Source organism: Hippopotamus amphibius, chromosome 16 (assembly GCF_030028045.1).
Source record: "Hippopotamus amphibius kiboko isolate mHipAmp2 chromosome 16, mHipAmp2.hap2, whole genome shotgun sequence".
In the NCBI taxonomy this organism is placed as follows: domain Eukaryota; kingdom Metazoa; phylum Chordata; class Mammalia; order Artiodactyla; family Hippopotamidae; genus Hippopotamus; species Hippopotamus amphibius.
Genome location: NC_080201.1, coordinates 36,868,864 through 36,886,966, shown reverse-complemented (window position 1 = coordinate 36,886,966; position 18,103 = coordinate 36,868,864).

Sequence of the window (18,103 nt, the reverse complement as noted above, 5' to 3'; positions counted from 1 at the left end):
TGTAACAGTGAGAGCGTTCTTTTTGTTAGGCACCTGGAAGCCCTTCCCAAAGAGGATGCGCAGTTTCCTTAGGGAAAATGTTTTGAAAATTGGCTGAATTCTCCCCTCTCCAGACTTTCAAATGCCAGCAATTGTGGAGGTTGTAGGTAGAGTCATTTTTATGCAAATTGTGTCCTGATTAGATGCAAAAAAAAAAAGGGGTAATGATTGTTGACTGCTTTTGGAGGGTTCATTTTCATCTGAGGGCTTTGTTTACACATTAGAGGCACACAGTGTGATTTATATCATTGGCCTCACCCTGCCTTATCTGCCTTAATGTAATGGTCTGTTCAGATCCACTGATGGTGAAAATTGCATTTGTCCTTAGCAGTGGAGATATTCTAAAAATGAGAAGTTCAAAAGAAGGCAGAGGCTTTAATACAGAGAAAGTGTGCTTATTTTCTTGGCTCCTTTGAAATAGTTGTATCCCCTGGAATAGGATAATCTCTTTGCGGAACACTGAATGTATGGCTCACGGTAACCCCCAATCAGGAAAACCGCTAAAACAGTGGCCTGATTCAGAGCTTCTCTGAATCAGCAGTGTTCTTGGGTAATCTTGGAAAATCTGGGAATGTTCTGAGAAATCCACAAAGTGTGCCTTGCCTTGAATGCAGAGATAACTCCAAACTCTTCCTTTACAGAGATGCTTGCAGTCGTAATCAATTCTCCTTGTTCAGGGTCAATACTGAAAATCTGTATGCATAGGGTTCTTAGCATTTATTTGCTGACTTAGTATCAAATGTTTAGAGACATGGTCTCTTCCAACAGTGTTTACCTTAGTTAGGCTACAGAACTGTAGTTTCACTTAGAGTTTTAGGCTATCAGATAAGCATAGGTTTGCCAGACTACATAAAATAAAAACAAGAGCCAACATTCAACGTGCACCCATGTGTCAGGCACTGTGCTAAGGGCTCAGTGTGAATTATCTCACTTAATCCTCGCAAGAGCCCTCAGACGTAGGCTCCATTGTCATTATCCCTTGTGGCTGGAAGTAGATACATAACTTTACCCCAGGTGACACAGCTAGTCACTGGGGAGCTGGGATTTGAACCCAGGTGTGTTGGCCCCTGTAGCAGTGGTCTTACCTATGATGTCAGGGCCTTCCAAGCACACCAGGCTCGCCCGGGAAACACAGTGAAATGGTTATGATGCGCCGCTGGAGGTGGAGCCCACGGACGTGTGCTCTAAGATGGTCAGGCTCAGCTTTGGATAAGCACCTCTCCCCAAGCCAGCCAGGCGGGTATTGCACAAGCTGGCCTGGCTCCCAGAATAACTCGGGCACATTTGTTATAAATGCAGGTTCCCAGGTCCCACTTCAGACCTTTGGAATCAGAATTGTCCCCAAACCATCTGGGAAGCTGATTTTAAGAAAGATCTTGTCCTGAGCACTTACCCAAGGACCGTGTGGAAAGCAGCTCGTAGGAATGTATTGAATAAGCTGGATGATTCATATGGAAGGTTGTCTTCATGATTTGTCATGGAAAGTGCTTTGGCCTAAGTTCTGGTCCTGTCCTGCTCTGCCCTCACCTGCTGGGCAGCCTTTGACAAGTCACTTCTTCTCTCCAGACCTCGATTTTCCCATGTGAAATGGAGAGTGGCCAAAATGATGCTTTCCAGCTCTCACAGTTTTGAATAGCATTAATAGTCCTTAAGCCCACTGTTATTAAAAAACATCCAAACACAAGGCTGCAGGCATTGGTTCAGATCCCCCAATACTAACTTTTAAGGTAAAACACCTTCCTTGGCTTCGAAACAATGAATCTTTGCGGATGGGAGTCTGTTTTCTTATGAACTCTGAACACTGATGGAGCAGTCACCCCACCCAGGTTCAACTTCTGGGCAAATACTGGAGATGTTACCTACCCACTTCTCCCTGTGCCATCTCAAGATGCAATTGTTCTTCTTTGCCTGGGAGAGATGGACCAGGCAAGTGATGACCATGCCTTAACTTGAAGTTCCCCAACTCTTTCCACACCCACGGCATCATCTGACCTTGGAACAAAAGTGTAGGGTGGGCAGGACAGGGGGTGAGAGCTTCCTCTAGCCAAGGAGTTCCCATGGCTAGCTGACGCCCAGTAGGAGCTGCCTTCTCAACTTCTCCAGTCTGGGCAGGGGTTTCTCTGAACAGGATGTCACTGCCACGAGAGAAGACAGCTAGCCCATCTTGTTGACCTGGCACGCGGACGGTGCTGGCACACGGCGGGCACCACAGTTATCTTTTGATGGAGGGCATGAGTCTGGCCCTCTCTCCCTGACCATGGCCTCTGTAGAAGTTTGTGGGTGTTTGGAGAATCATTTTTGTTACCACTGTCATTTTATTGTTCCCCTGGCAACTGTTAAACCTTTCTTTTTAGAATGCTGTGGAAAGGCTGTGAGAGCAGAATGTCCCAGTGTGAGAGTTATTAGAAGAGAGGCCACCCACCCTTGAGAAATTCCCATCACCGTACAGTGGGTGAAAAAGAGGGGGGGGGACTTCATCCTTCCAGGCGCTCCTGCTCTAAGGCGGCCACCTGCAGGAGGTGGTAGGGTCACAAAACAATTGGTGGAAAGACAAGCGAAGCTGCCGGAACTCTACATCAGCAAAGTCCTTCACCTTGAATTCTGTCTCTCGGGTGGGACAACTCGGAGACATGCTCTACGCAGGGACCTCTCTCAGAAAATGAGTTCTCCCCAAGGATGTGATAAAGGCCTTGTGAGAAGACAGAAGGACAAACCCTTGGCAGGAAGGAATAAACAAGTGTTTTACTGATACCTGGCAGTAGCATCGTTATCTATTGTACCAGAAGATATATACTGAAAACGGCAGATGTTTTTATTTCCCTTGCAGTGTTTTTAAATGTTTGAATTTGTTACCAACACATTTGAAAATAGAATTTCAGATAAAATTTAGATACATAGTTTCTCTTGAACACTAAGTCTACCTTCTTGCGTGGCCAGTGATTGGCTGGAACTGAGTAACTCTGCAGTTTCTCTTTGACACAAGGCTCTTTCTTTCTCGTAGTAGAGTGGTTTTTCTGTATGTGTGGCCGGCACTGTCGGTGTCCTGCCCACCTCCCCTGGGCCTGTCTAGTCCCCACACACCCCAGCCAGGCAGCTTCTGACCTCTCTGACCTGTGCGTCTTTCCCTCAGGGCTTTCTTTGAGCACCTGGGCATTCTTAGCCTACGCAGTGGGAACATCTGGGAGCAGCTCTCAAGAAGTGATGGAGCGTGTTCGTGGATAAACGCCTCCACTGAGGCATAGTCTAAGTGGTCCTTGGGGTCCTCAGCAGGATTGAATTCCAGTTGCCCCCAGTAGAACCTGCTTACACACGCGCCCTCATGGGCTCCCTTCGCTACCTTTTCCTCCTGGATTCCTGGGATCATCTCTTTAATAAGCGACTGGCACTTATATCATCATCTCAGGATTTGCTTCTCAGGGATCCCAACCTAAAGGTGGTTTGTTTGACTCCATCTCAAAAGGAAAGTGAAAGGAAAACCCGGTAGCTGAACTTGGTTTGCCTGGTATTTCCTAGTCCAGGGTCCTCCGAGATCACGTTTCTGGGGATGCTCAAGAAGGCGGGTGACAAACCTCTCTTCCAGTGCAGAAGTGATCTTGAGCATCACTGAGCAGCCTCAGGCTTGGCTCTGGGGTCTTTGGGTCTTGAGGTGATCCCCCTGCCAATGCCCTGGACTCTCAGGAGGCCATCACATCTGGACACTGCCCCCTGACTACCCTTCCATCATCTCCATACTCGTGGTGAGGAGGAAGGCAGACTGCACCCACGTGCGTGCCACGTGTTAAGTGACAGCTGCTGATGGGTCTGCCCCTTCTCCCAGCATCCCCTCTTCTGGTCTAAGATCCCGCCTCTTTATTTTGAGGAACCACTTCTCATCTGACCTCACTCTGTGAGGGCTGAGGGTGGGATGGGAACCCAGCTAAAGGCAGCCCAATAGGGCCCTTAACATTATGTGGGTGTGGGTGGCTGACAACAGGTTCTGGAGTGGGGTCGGCCACAGGGCACCCCTTACCAGCTGTGAGGCTCGGTGAGCCCTGCTCACCTTCCTGAGCTCCCATTTCTCCAATTTTTTCATGGACTTGTTGTGAGAATGTAGATGATATAGTAATCCGAAAGTGCTGAGCTTTAGTTCTGGGCTCATCGAAAGTGCTCAACCAGTAATAACTACTAATATTTAAATTATTAAGATTCTAGATGATTGAAGAAAATTGACAGGAGCGCAGGCACGAAACCTGAGCTAAAGTCTCTGAGCTGCCTTCTGCGCGCCTCTAGAGGACTTAGATTATGCTGGTCATTCCCTTCTGTTCTCCACCCCACCCCACTCGTGTGTGTGTGTGTGTGTGTGTGTGTGTGTGTGTGTGTGTGTGTGTGTGTACGTGTAGAACCATAACTCATTAAACATGCTTACTGAAGCTCAGCTAAGTGAGCTCCCTGCCGGGAACTTATGTGTGGCCAGCCAGGAACTGAGGCATCAAGTAATGTTTAATTTCACCTCTCTTTAAATATTATTGAATTCCATTCCCAGTAACTTTTCTTTTTGACTTGCTCTTTTTGAGGCAGTTCAAGTGGAAAAAGACATTGCTTAGATGCAAGCAAGAGAAGTTCATTCAATAAAAAAAAGTCTTCTGCTATATTCAAAGGACTGGGTGATTTTTTGTTTTTTTCACGTGCGTTGTTTAGCACAATGATTATCCTATGTGTCCTTTTTTATTTGGGGAACTGCTTTTTCCAGCCCCCTCGGGAGAGAGTTTTTAGCTCCATGGAGCATGAATTTTTTCACTTATCTAGTAATTATTGGGTATAAAAGTCCCCTTTAGTGAGAGATTCCACCTTTAATGGTCTCCTCAATGAGTAGTTTTCTGTAAATAGCGCATAAGTTTATTCAGGGAAAAGTAGTGCTCTTGTCTCTGGATCCCTCGTAACCTCACTCCGATGACACCTGCTGAGGGCCAGCTTGTGGATCTACAGAGCTGACACGGATTCCAGTCCTCACCTCTCTTCTCTGCATTTCCTTTTTTTTTTTTTTTTTTTTGCTTTAATGGCATTTCCGCATGACCCTGGAGCCAGACTCTGACATTAGTTTGAATGCGTGACCTTGAACGAGTTATTTCTCTCTTGTTTATTTTTCTGATCTGTTGAATGAAGATAATATCTGGATCTACTTCATAGGACTGTGGTGAGAATTAAATGTATTAACACTCAGAAGAGTTCCCAACACCTAGTAAGTACTCAATACAGAGTAAGTGCTTTATATGCCAGTTTATCATCATCAGTCCACTGCAGTGGGTCTTTATTTTCACCATACATGGGATGCCAAGGTGATGATCCAAAATACAGTCGCCCTCGTGTGGAGTCCCTCGACAGCAACCCAAAGTGTGGCAGGCAGGGTGAAGGTGAATTTTGTTCACCTTAATTTGCTTCACACATAGTAGGTGTTCAAGAAAAGCTAAGTGTCAATCATTAGAGCTCTTTTTCAGCTTACCTCTTTGAAGAGTTTAAATATGCAAAGAAAACCCAGTAAATTCATTCCTTAAACAAATATGAGTGCCTTCTGTGTGCTGGGTACTGTTCTAACCTCAAGCAAAGGTTAAGTATTGAATATCATGGACAAGTGACAAGATTCTTACTCTGTCTATTGTCATGGGAGGTGACTGACAATGAATAAGTATCTATGTCACAGGGTAATGAGTACATGGAAAAAAATAAAGAAGTATAAGGGGAGGGGAGTAAAGGAGGTCAGGATAGGAGAGAGGGTGTGAAAATAGCCAGGATGAACTAGGACAGCCTCTCTATTGGGTGACATTTGAGCAGGGACAGAGGGAAGTGAGGAAGTGAGGGAAGGCTGAGCCTTCTAGATGGGGGAACAGTAAACACAAAGACGGGAGGCACGCAAGAGCTTCTTAACCGTAACATTCCTTCCTTTCTCTCCATTATTTTCTCAATTTTCTCTCCAGCCTTGGAGCTAGAATTTCCCAAAGGTACAGCATTTACGGAACAGATGGACTTTAGGGAATTCAGGGGCCAACTGCTTGAGAAGACGTGACATCATTAGCAAACTCCCATGTCACTCAATGCCCAGGACCTGTAGAGGCAGCTGCCACTTCCCAATCAAGTGTCCTGTTTAGTTTAGACAGTAGCCAGTCACAGCCTCTAAACTGCTGATACGACACATCAGCTAATTGAATTACTGCACGTTGCTGGTTGCAAGGCTAAAGCCGGCGGAGTGATTTGTTATCATCCTCTTGAAGAATAATCCGTGCGCAAAATATCATTAGATTTGACTTTTCTAAAAAGCTGGGAGTGAAGTTATTTAATTAAGGTTGTGTCAAAGCATGGCTCCATTTTTCCCTTCAGCTCTTTTCATTTCAAATACGGACTTTGCTCTTGGAAAAATATGTAAAGAACCTGGTTTGTTTCCATTATTGCTAAAGTACAAGTTTTATTTAATCAATCTATTCCCAGTCCATATTGTAAACTTGCTATCAAGGCTCTTTTATGTAGGAACAGTCTAATCAAATATAATCCATACCAAGGTGTAGCTGGACTTCATTTTGTGCCAAATCTCGAGGAGAGACCATAGTCTGTGTGGGGACTTTGGGTATAATCCTCATTTATTTGTTCAGCTCATTCATTCACTCCATATTAATTGATCTTAATTTGGGCAAAATGCCGTCCTAGGGGCTGAAAAGGAAAAGTTAAAGGCAAAATTATAATTTCTCTTGCTGAAAGCCTTTGAACAGTGGAAAACTACAAATAAAAGAGAAATGACTTGGTGCCACCAAATGTCATTTGTCACCCCCTAGAAATGGCCGCTCCTCCCAGCTTGTGCAAAGCTAATCTGCCCTTTAAACTCTTGCTCAGATTAAATCTCTTCCATAAGGCCTTCCCTGAATACTCCATATTTTACGTGGAGTACATTTTTTGTTTTTCCCATCTGAGTTTTCTCTGAACAATCTGTACCACATAATTTTATGTTTAATTATATATTGTATTATTTCCAAATTAGAGTACAACTTTTTTGAGGGCTTGGACCATATCTTCTACTTCTTTGTCTCAAAACATCCACCACCTTTATGCCTTGCATAGAGAAGGCACTCATTTAATTGGAAATAAGCAAACCTAATTTTCCTCAGAGAATCTAATTTGACTTCAAGAGTCTGATTATATCCACCATCTAACCGTCTTCAACGTTTATCTACCTACCATCCACTCAACTTTCCACCCACCATTTATCCCTCTGTTCACCATCCATCCATCCATCCGCCCATTCTTCTTTCCAGCCACCATCCATCCAACTACTCATCCATTTTTCCATTCCACAGAGAAAAGTTTATTAAAAGCTAGTTCAACTCTGGCAAAATCTATGATTTTAAGATCCTTTTATCTCATGACATATTAACTGCTGTATCAAAAATGTCAAGAGAGAGAATCAGCACAGAAAGTGGGAATCAGAAACGAGAGCACACGCAGATGATTATCCTTCTGTCATTCGCTATTTCCTCCTACCCAGATTTTCTCCAGTCCTTAGAAGGCCTAGGGAGTCATCTTAGAAGCATTCAGGCAACAGAAATAGTGCAGCTGAGAATTACTAGCCTAGTTTCTAATGGCTTAGTAGTCAATGGACATCTATAATTTAAGTCATTTAACTTGCTTTTGTTTTAGAAGAAAACAATTTATGCTAATATAATTGTTATATTAAAAATGGTACTAATTGAGGCTTTCTAAGACTACAAATGTACAGCTCATAGCTGCTCTGTTATCATTAGTCACACACAAGAGAACAGGACACAAAGTAGGTATTTTGTCTCTTGGAGACAAAAACAGCTTGAAAGAACAAAAGATTGCATATCAGTTCCCTGGGGGAAAATGCCAGCTCAATGGAGTGTATCCCATCAAACACTAGTGACAAAAGGAGGATGGGAGAGAAGGAGACGAGACAGAGGAGGTGGGGAAGTGAGGGAAAGGGGAGGAGGGAGTGAAGGAAAGATTTTCTGAGTGGCTACGGAAACAAAAGAAAAAGAAAGAATAGCGCTGGGACTCTGGTGGGAAGGAGAGTGCGCCATGATCTCATGAGGCGGGTGCTGAGCTCCTGGCCGGGAGGAGGGAACTCACTGAACCAAGTGGGCTCTGGCAGGCCCGCCTTCTCCATGTCCCATTCTAGTCCCGTTCTATTCATACCTGGGCCACGTGGGCCAAGGCTCTCTTTCAGTATCTTCCCCCACAAAACCATCTAATCCTCTTCCCCCATCTGAGACCCCTTCCTCACAGCCAAGCTTGCAAACCTCTGCTGGCTCACAGAACACAAGGCCGACAGCATCCAAACACAATTAATTGACTTAATGCCCTCATCCACAAAAAAGCCATAGGAAGAGCAGTGTGGCTATTAAGTGCACAGAAAAGGGGACTGTTGGCCCCTACTGGTGGGAGCTGTTGGCTTGAACTCTATCAACAATCACTCCAGGACTTCCCTGGTAGTGCAGTGGTTAAGAATCCACCTGCCAATGCAGGGGTCACTGGTTAAAGCCCTGGTCTGGGAAGATCCTACATGCCGCAGAGCAACTAAACACACAAGCGACAACTATTGAGCCCACGTGCCACAACTACTGAAGCCCATGCACCTAGAGCCTGTGCTCCGCAACAAGAGAAGCTACTGCAATGAGAAGCCTGCACACAGCAACGAAGAGTAGTCCCAGTTCACCACAGCTAGAGAAAGCCCCCGCACAGCAACGAAGACCCAATGCAGCCAATTAAAAAAAAAAAAAAAATCACTCCAGACCTTCCTTCTAAAATAAAGCAAGAAAACAGTTCATTTGTTATTTGGAAAGAGAATGTTATTTATGTATTTATTTGTGAGAGAAAAGAAAATAGTGGTGGTATAAAACCACAAGGCAAAAAGGAAAAAAAAAATGTTCTGTTTTATTCTTGAAGGATTTGATTACTAACCTTTTCAACTTTGAGGAAAATGTTTCAGGAGACACTGATACTTTGCTGAGAGGAGCATGACATGAGCCTGAGAAGCATTTGTGCAGCTTTTCTAACAGAGAAAAGAAATAAAAAGAGAATGGTTTGTGATTCCAAGAAGTAGAAATGCAAAAGAAATCAGTGTCTTGAGAAAGAAGAGAATGTTTTGGCTTTTTGCCTTGTGTAATTATTTAAAAATATTTCAAATGATTACTTGGATTCATCTTTTCTATGTGAGCTTGAGAAAAACATGTAAAAGTAATACCACTCTCTTGCTCCCCAATTTGTATTTATTTTCCTGAATATAACTGTGCTTAGGAAAAACCAGGGTTCTCTTTGAAGTTGCAGCCAGGGGACTGAAACCTCTGAAATTGCGTCAAGGGGAAAGAAAACAGCCTTGGTGATGGCCATACCCACAGCGATGTCTCTCTTCTCTCTTCCTGTGGCATTTCATTCTCTTCCCAGAAAAATTTTGCTCTGATAAGCTATCCACCTATTTCTTTTCCATGTTCTTGTGGGAATATCAGCCGTCTCTTCCCAAATTTCCTTTCTCCCAGCCAAATGTGTAGACAATTATGAAAAGTAGCATCCAATAGCAACAGCTCTGGGACTGAGACTGGAATCCCAGCTCTGATGTGCTGTGTGACCTTGGATAAGATAACTAACTTCTCTGTGCCACAGTTTCCTCATCAACAAAATGGGGATAATAGTCTTCCTACTTCACAGTATGAAGGGCTCGTTGCACGTTGACAAAAACCACTTGTTCACATACACACACACACACACACACACACACACACAAACCCACAACAGTACCTGGTATATAGTTAACGTCTGATGAGTGCTAGTGTTTGTTGTCTCTCAAATAGCAGTCCCCCACCCCTAAATGCAGTGTATCTTCCAGGATACAGAGTTTGTACTAAACTCTGGGTAAATTTCCTATTTCTAAAGTTGTTCATGTGTTTTCTTTATAATTCATATCACAAATGTTTTCTTTATAATTCACACCACAATTTTTTTGCAGCCATTGCTTAAGCACAAATCAATTTACTCTTGATAATCTTATTTGATGTAATTCTTAACAGTAGTCCCTGACAAAATCAAATTAAAAAAAAAAAGCTTCAACACCTACAGCTGCCTTATGTTAGATTTACTTGCATTAGATCATTTTCTCTAGTTTGGCATTTGGCACCTTCTGCTTAACTATTTTTCATCCCAAGAGACTGACATCTTTGCCTCCTTCTACTGGGGCTTTGAATCTTGTTTTCACATGGATGCCTACCCCCGAGTCAGCAATGAGATATTGATTCTTCTTCTTGTCATTTAACATTCTCATGGAGACCCTGGCAGACCAATTTACAAATGTTTGCAAAAGTGCTTTGGCAAATCGAGAGTGTTTTTGACTGAGGAAGAAAACTACAGACTAAGAAAATTTTCCACTTTTCAGTTGTGCTCACTTATTGCCGCCCAGGCTCTCTCCTGATGAGCATTTTCAATCACTACTAAAAATCCTGTTTGCCTCCTTTGATCCTGTGATTCATAGAGCTCCCTCACTTGGGGAGGATGTGTCATCTCTGCACTTTGCAGGCTGGGGCTGATTCTTTCACGCCCAGGAGGCCTCGCCTCCAGGCCCTCTCCTCTCTTAAAAGTTAGTCTTTCCCTAAGCAAGCACCACCACGGGGTTAATTTGCAGGTCCTCAACCCATAGGGCAGACACCACTTTTCTGACCCATCTGTCAGGCCCTGCAATTCATGGTCCTCTCTAGGGCAGAAGCCACGAGCTGCAGAGCAAAGCCGCAGTCAGATTGTATATTTCAGGGTTATTTATTAGTCCTTGGCTTGGAAGTCTAGCCAGGAGGTTTTCACTCGGGGTCTGTTTGCCTTACGCGGCCTGTCTCCAAAGTGCAGTTTGGAGATACAGAGACGTCAGGGTAATTTTCCTTCCTCCGGCGACAGTGTTATTATGGGGAAGGAAGGATGAGGGCTGCTTGCTGTGCTAATGACTGCTTCTCATGTCTTCCAGGAGCCCCAGGATGTAAACATGTAAACTGAGTATTCAAGGCCAGGTTCCCTGAGAGCCTCACCTGGAGTTCCTCTCTCTGGGGAGATGACAGTAATGGCCTTCTTTGCAAATCCCTCTCTACCCTCATCTTCTTGCAGGATTGTAGAACCACTGTGTCTAGAGGTGTTGGGAGCTTCTCGGATTTCCTGAGCCTGTTTTTGCATGTTTATTGTGCTGTCTTATCTGAAGGTGCATCAACACGTAGAATGGTGAGTGCTGGGGGCAAAGGAGGTGCAGAGACCACACTCTTAAAATTCCCTGCCTCCCTCCCCAAGCACCCCGTGCTCTCTCTGGGCCTCCGTCATACCAGCCCTCTCCAGGTCCTCCATCATCCCTTGTTTCTGCCCTCTTCAGAGCCTGAGAAAGCTCCAAGCCTAGACTGTTTCTCCTCTCTCCCCTTCTTCTTCTTACTGCCTGCCCACCCTTTGTACATCGATCATCAGAGAACTTTCTGGGGCCTCTGCCCCAGACTAGATAAAGCCCCTGCTGGAAGCTCTTAGAAATTCTGGTTTGTTTCCTTCAGTGCTTTTCCACGTTTGCTACTTAATGTTTATGTGAGAACGTGCTTGGCCTCATCCCTAGGACAAGCCTGCGGGCTCCCAAAAGCAAGGGCAGCCTGACATTCCAGCATGAGGGAGAGTTCCTTACCCCAGGAGTTCCCTTACTTATTAATCTTTATTGCATAAACAACTGGGAGGGACTAGCCTTGGGGTATTCAGTGTGGGGTTCTGCGTCAGAGATGGGGTGTATCACATGTCCTCATCTGAAAATGGTCTTTTCTTTTTCAGTTCACCCCTAGGAAAAGGATGGGAAAAGGACTGGCTCCATGATAGGTTATAAGGAATTAGAAAGAAGAAAGGGCACAAGATCCAAGTCATAGTTTTCTCGTCTTGACGTGATCTGTGGGTGTGAACAGTCACCAGGAGTAAACTCAAAACTCAGCTAGATTTTAATGGGTGTCATTTCTAATCGACCTTTGGCCTGAGCAGCAAGTGAATTGTCCATTTCAAAGTTGATGTGTGTGTGTGGACACAGACCTGTATGTAGAAGATGGAATTTTAAATATAAAGATAGGTAAACATTGAAGCACTGGGAAAAAAAGCATATTTTTCCATGGAAGGGTATTGCCCGAAATAAAGCACAGATTAAAACATCTTATTTTTTTTTATCCTCTTTTTTGATTATACAAATCCCTTTATTCTTTGTATTTATCTAACGCGCAGGCATCCCAGGGATTTGGGGCGCTTGAGTCTTAGCGTTCACTTAGAAAATACCCAGCAGGCAGGAGCCACATGCTGGGTGCTGTGACTGTGTTTCAGAATCAAGCAGGACACAGGTCCTGTCCTCAGAAGGAGTGGGAGGAGGTGAAGAGCCCCAGGTTGGGAGCCACACAGTCCTGAGTTGGAATTGCAAATCTAAAATTTACAAGCAGCATCAATTTGGGCAAGATATTTAATCTTCCCACCCCCAATTCCTACATTGATAAAGTGAGATTAATGCTACTTCTCTCTTAAGATTGTTTTGAGGATTAAAGGAGGCACAACCATTTGAAAAGTAAATCAGATGGCAGCATGCTCTCACTCAAGACCCCCCCAAAGGTTGTTATGAAATTTGGAATAGAGTTCAAAGTCCTTAGCATGGCAACTCCATCTACCTCCCCGTCCCCATATCTTGATCCTTATTGCCTCACTGCTGGTTCTCCCTGCCCCTCCAGCAGCTCCAACACGTTCCTGCCTCAGGACTTCTGTGCTGGCTGCTTCCCCTGATGGGAACATTCTTCTTTCCCATGGTCACAAGCCTTGCACTCACCTCATTCAGTTCTCTGTTCCAGGGCCCTGTCCTCAGAGAGTCCTTTGCTGACCCCCAACCTAAAATAGTGCCCATCACTCCTATTTCTTAACCCGCTTTATTTCTCTTCCTAGCTGTGGTTCCTATCTGACGTATGTGGTTTGATTTGCTTACCGTCTCTCTCTGCTCACTGGAAGCTCCATTCCAGCAGGGACTTTTGTTCTTTCATCGCTGACCCTCAGTTCCTAGAACAGTGCCCGTCACTCAAGTATTTGCTGAGTGAATAAATGATGGAAGTTGTTTCAGCCTGTGCTTGGCATGTAGTAGGAACTCAATAAATATCACTTCTCTTTCTCCACCCTTCTCAGCAAGGAGCTTAAACTTTACAGCTGAAGATAAGACAGTAGGAGATGGATTTTTTTGGGTTTAGTTAAGCCACTTGGATCTTTTTACATCCCAATAACTACATACTGCAGAGCCTAACAGAAAGTGAATCCTCGTTTTATGTTTTAATCAATTTGTTCCACATAAAGTATGTCTGGGGTGATAAGAGCAAGTGTTAGAAAAAAATAAAGCACTACAACAATCGATGGAATTTGCTTATTTGTTCTCGTCCTCTCTAGCCCTGCTTGCCTTGAAAGGAGGGGCTGGCTAGAGAGCACGAGTCACATTGACTTTGTTGGAGGGGACATCACAGTTAACTAAGTTTCCTTTAATGAATCCTACCTGAACCTTGCTGTTGAAAGATGCATCAGTGGAAGCTGTTTCTATCTGTTGCTTTATGAATGAATTGTGTGAGGATGTTTCTTTGGGGAAGTAAAAAGCCTCCCACGTGCAGCACATGCTCTGTGTTTCCTGCTCCCTAACTGACTTATGTGTTTATGGAGTGCAGATTGCACGTCCTGTGTGGTGGGTGGGAAATGGGCAGGTGGGGAAGAAAACACGGGTAGGTGTTATGAGAATGTGTAATGGGGGCCTGGATCAAGTGTGGTGGTGGGGGCGGTCCAAGAAGACTTGCCAGAGAAAGGGATGTTGGAGCTGAGATTTCAAAATTAATAGGCATTAACTAGGTGAGAGGGTGGTATGGGGAGGGTGGTGCAGAGTGAAAGGCATTCTAGGCAGAGGAAGGGCAGTTTGGAAAACTGGATCCTGGGTTCTTATCTCTACCACATGGAGATCCATCCCCTTTCCATACCTCAGTTTCTCCAAATGTAATGCAACAGGTTGGGTTAGTTGATTTAAGTTCTACCCAGAAAAGAATTCTGTTTGTTCCTATAGCACCCTCTTATTTTTCCCCTCCCACTCCTGTGCCCTTATTCTCCTATGAAGTGCATTTCCCTTTCCCTTTCTCATTTGAGACCCCCCCCCCTCCTTTTTCTTATTTGTCAAGTCACCAAGGGCAACAGAGAACATTATTTAAAGTCTCTGAGAACATTTGGGGCAGAAAGAATGGCAGATTGTTGCTCCAGCATTTATTCTCAAATTTTACAGACAAAATATTAAGTGGGAACACTAAATCCTGTGGTGGTAAAAAGAAAAATTGAGTTCTGTAGTAGCAACATTTGGGTAAAGAGAATTTTTTTATGACATGGACAGTCACTCTGTATTTAATATTAATCACTAACAGTTGGGCTCTTTCTGTATTCCTATATTACCCCACAGAATTCTCACGGCAGGTAGATATCAATTATTACCCCCAATTTATGGGTGGGAAAACTGAGGCTCCAAGAGGACACTCAGCTACTAAGTGGTAGCAGAAGGCTTGGATCTCTAGTAGCCAGATCCCAGAGTTCATGCATCTGTAGCCCACGTTGGCTGATCTACCCCAGATCAAGCAGATCAAGTGACCCTGGCCCAGTCACTTCCTCTCTGGGCTTCCACTGATCTCTACAAAGCCTCCCAGATCTAACTTTCTGATCTGGTCACAAATGCCTGTTCTAAAGTCATCATGAGACAGAGGAGGGAAAACCAGCAGGAGACCTGCTAGCTCTGTGGGAAATGCTCCAAACTATTTCAGTGACTGGGAATGTATTTCACTCAAGGGCAAAGTGAAGGGCAGGTTGAGTTTTGGTGTAGAGGGATAGATGGAGAAGGGTAAATTTAGAGCGTATGACAATTTCTAGGACTGTGAAGAGAACAATAAAAGTCAGATGGTGCAGTGGGGAAAAGAAACCTCTCATTCCATCTGGGCCAGATTTATACCCAGGGAGTAGTTTTGGCAGGGGGAGAACCTTGGTTTGTTAAATATTAAACAAAAAATATTAATAATCTGGCTCATTCTTCATGTCTGTCTCTGGTGGTGCAACAACCCCTAATTCACTTTTCCTCTTCATTCTCTCTTACTCAAGCTGATATTTGATTCTAGGAGAATTTATTTGATAGCTAGTAGTAAGCTTTCCAAAAGTTTGGCTAAAGATAGACATCTGAGAATGGTTCCACCTTTCCTTGAGATTGCAGGAGCTGGGGATGGGAAGACACCAGAGACACTCAAACATTGCTTGGCACAAGGGCAGGAACATCAGGCAGCTCCTCCCTCTCCCCCTTGGTACTGGTCTTCCCCTGTGGAAAGGGACATGCTCTCAGAAGACACGCAGGGGGACTGGATTCAAGAGTACAGATGCATACAACAAATCCAAATGTTTTAGGGCCGGCTCTTCAGGGGAAAGAGAAATAGGCTCCATTACCTTCAGGTCCTACAGGATCAAAGTGATGGAGCGAAGGAGGTAATGGGAAGTGTCAGAATCTGCCTAGAGAAACAAAGGGATAAGAAAGATCACTAGGAGAACAGACTTGAAAGTGAATGAAGTTTAGTTTGAATTATGGCACAAGAAAGTGGTGAAAAGTTTCTGAAAGCCTGAGATTAGGGCATTATAAATAATACATAAAGATATTAGTGCCTGTCTTACTCATTTTCCATCCATATTTAAAATATACCAACCACCTCCATTGTTTGATATAGAACAGCTTATAAAATGGGTAGAGCACACACCCAGAGTCAGTGCCCCTCCAGATGTATTTTTACTGCATTAGCAGCCATACTTTGTTTTACATTTCTTACAGAAATGCTTGAAAAGTAGCCCTAAACAAAGAAATACTTGACTGATATTTTAAAACACAAACCACATGTCAAATAAAATAGCAGGATGTTAAGAGCTCTTTAATAAATGCATACACTTTAAAGGCCTAAATGTACACACTCATTTCAAGTACATTTTATAAAATAATTTACTCCCAGTCTGTTGTGAATAATTGTACGAAAATAGTTCATTATTATAATAAATCTTTAACATACCCTCATCTTGCATGCTGTTTCTGAAAGTCTCAACTTGAAGATTATACTTAATGGAATTGTCTGTCAATTTCAATCGTTACCATCTGAGGCAGATGGCTCTTTGATTGTGCATTTATATGCAGAAAAATCCTGTGCTTCTCCTGCTTTTGAGATAGCCTCCTGATGACTGACATTCTGATGGGTCGCTTTCCTTTTAGAGAATTGTTTCCCTTAAACAGCAGACTTCATGTATCATTACAAATACATATATTCAGATGCAATTTTTTTCATCTCCTTTAATTTGTTCACCTCACACATTAGCATTTGAAATGGCACTCACTGGGGTTTGTTACAAGATGCTCAATTAGAGTGGAATATATGCAATGCTTCCACCAAATCTAGAAGTAAGAAGGCAGCTGGACGGCTCCTGGGAGCAAGATTTGTCCAAGGCAGGGGCAAATGGATAGGACCTGAGTTCAAGAAGAGAAACCTCATTTCTCTTGCCTTGCTCTTGGTATATTGGATTCTCTCTGGGAAACCAGTGTCCCCAGTGGGTCAAAGGTTTGGTATACATCCCTGGCTCAAGTGAATTAGGCTTTTCTCCAGAATTCTGACAATGCCATTCTTTTCATTTTTTTCGATCATGCTCCCAGGGTGAGTGGAACGAAAAGGCCTTAAAGAACATGGGGTCAGAGTTCTCACTTGTGATGGGCACTAGATCAGAGAGGAGACTTCAATTGTGAAAACTGTGGCTACCATTTTAATATGTCCTGAGCATCTCCAACGGCACCCACAACTGTATGTATCAGTATAAACAGATCTAAGTGTATAATATGGCTTGTGAATCTATATCACAGGGTGATATAGTAGAAAAACTTAGATTTCTGGATCATAGGACTCAGGTTTGAATTTTAATTTCTGTCCTTGGGAGGGAGTTAGATTTGCAACCATGCATCTCAGATTGGGACTTGAACCCACATGCCGGGACTTGAACCCAGACTAAACCCGGATTGGGAATTGAACCCATGAGGCTGGGACTTGAACCAGGCCAAAACCCAAGATCTTCCAACTGAGATCACATACCTGGTTTCAGGATTTAATGAAGCTCAGGTTCTTGATGTCTCATCACAGAAAGAATTCACTGAGAGACAAAGTGATAGGTAAGAAGTTTATTGAGAGATTTATTTAGAGAGAAACACTCTGCAGACAGTGTGGGCCATCTCAGAAGGTGAGAAAGGCACCAGGGGATGGAGGTTGCCAGTTTTTGTAAGGCTGGGTAATTTCATAGGCTAATGAGTGGCTGGAGTATTCCAGAATTGGGCCACCACCCACTTTTTTGATCCCCATGGTCAGCCTTGGAACTGTCATGGCGCCTGGAAGTTGATTTGTCTGCCATCTTGGACCCATTTGGCTCTCATCAGTTTATGTTATGTCCTCGGGCTATGTCATTCTTTCAAAGGTTGTGCCCTGCCCCCTTCCCTCCTCTTTCAGATTGAAGGCAAAAAGGTGGCTCTGGGGTCTGTGTGGCTGATTTGATTCCCAGCTCCTTAGCTACTAACTGTGCAAGTTTCAGGTGAACTTAACCACTTTACATCTCTGTTTCCTCATCTATAAGTGGGGGATGAGAATAAAGTTATTATGAGAATTAAATGAGATAAGGCATAAAACATAAAGGGGCACCTAAAGAATGCTAGTCTAAGGTAACAATTATATAATCAGGCTTTATGCAATCCCTGGCATTTCACAGTTGCTCAAGAAATATTTGGTGAATGAATTAATGAATATGAAATATAAGATAAACACATAAACTCTTTTAGTGCTTAATTGTGAACCTGAATGAACCTACACCATGCATGTGCTGTCCATATGCTGAACTCAGAATGCCCTATGGCCCTGGGCAATGCACTTAACCTCTCAGCCTTTGGTTTCCCAGTTATACAAATGAAAGTAATAAAGTACCTACCTCATAGGACTGTTGTGATGAG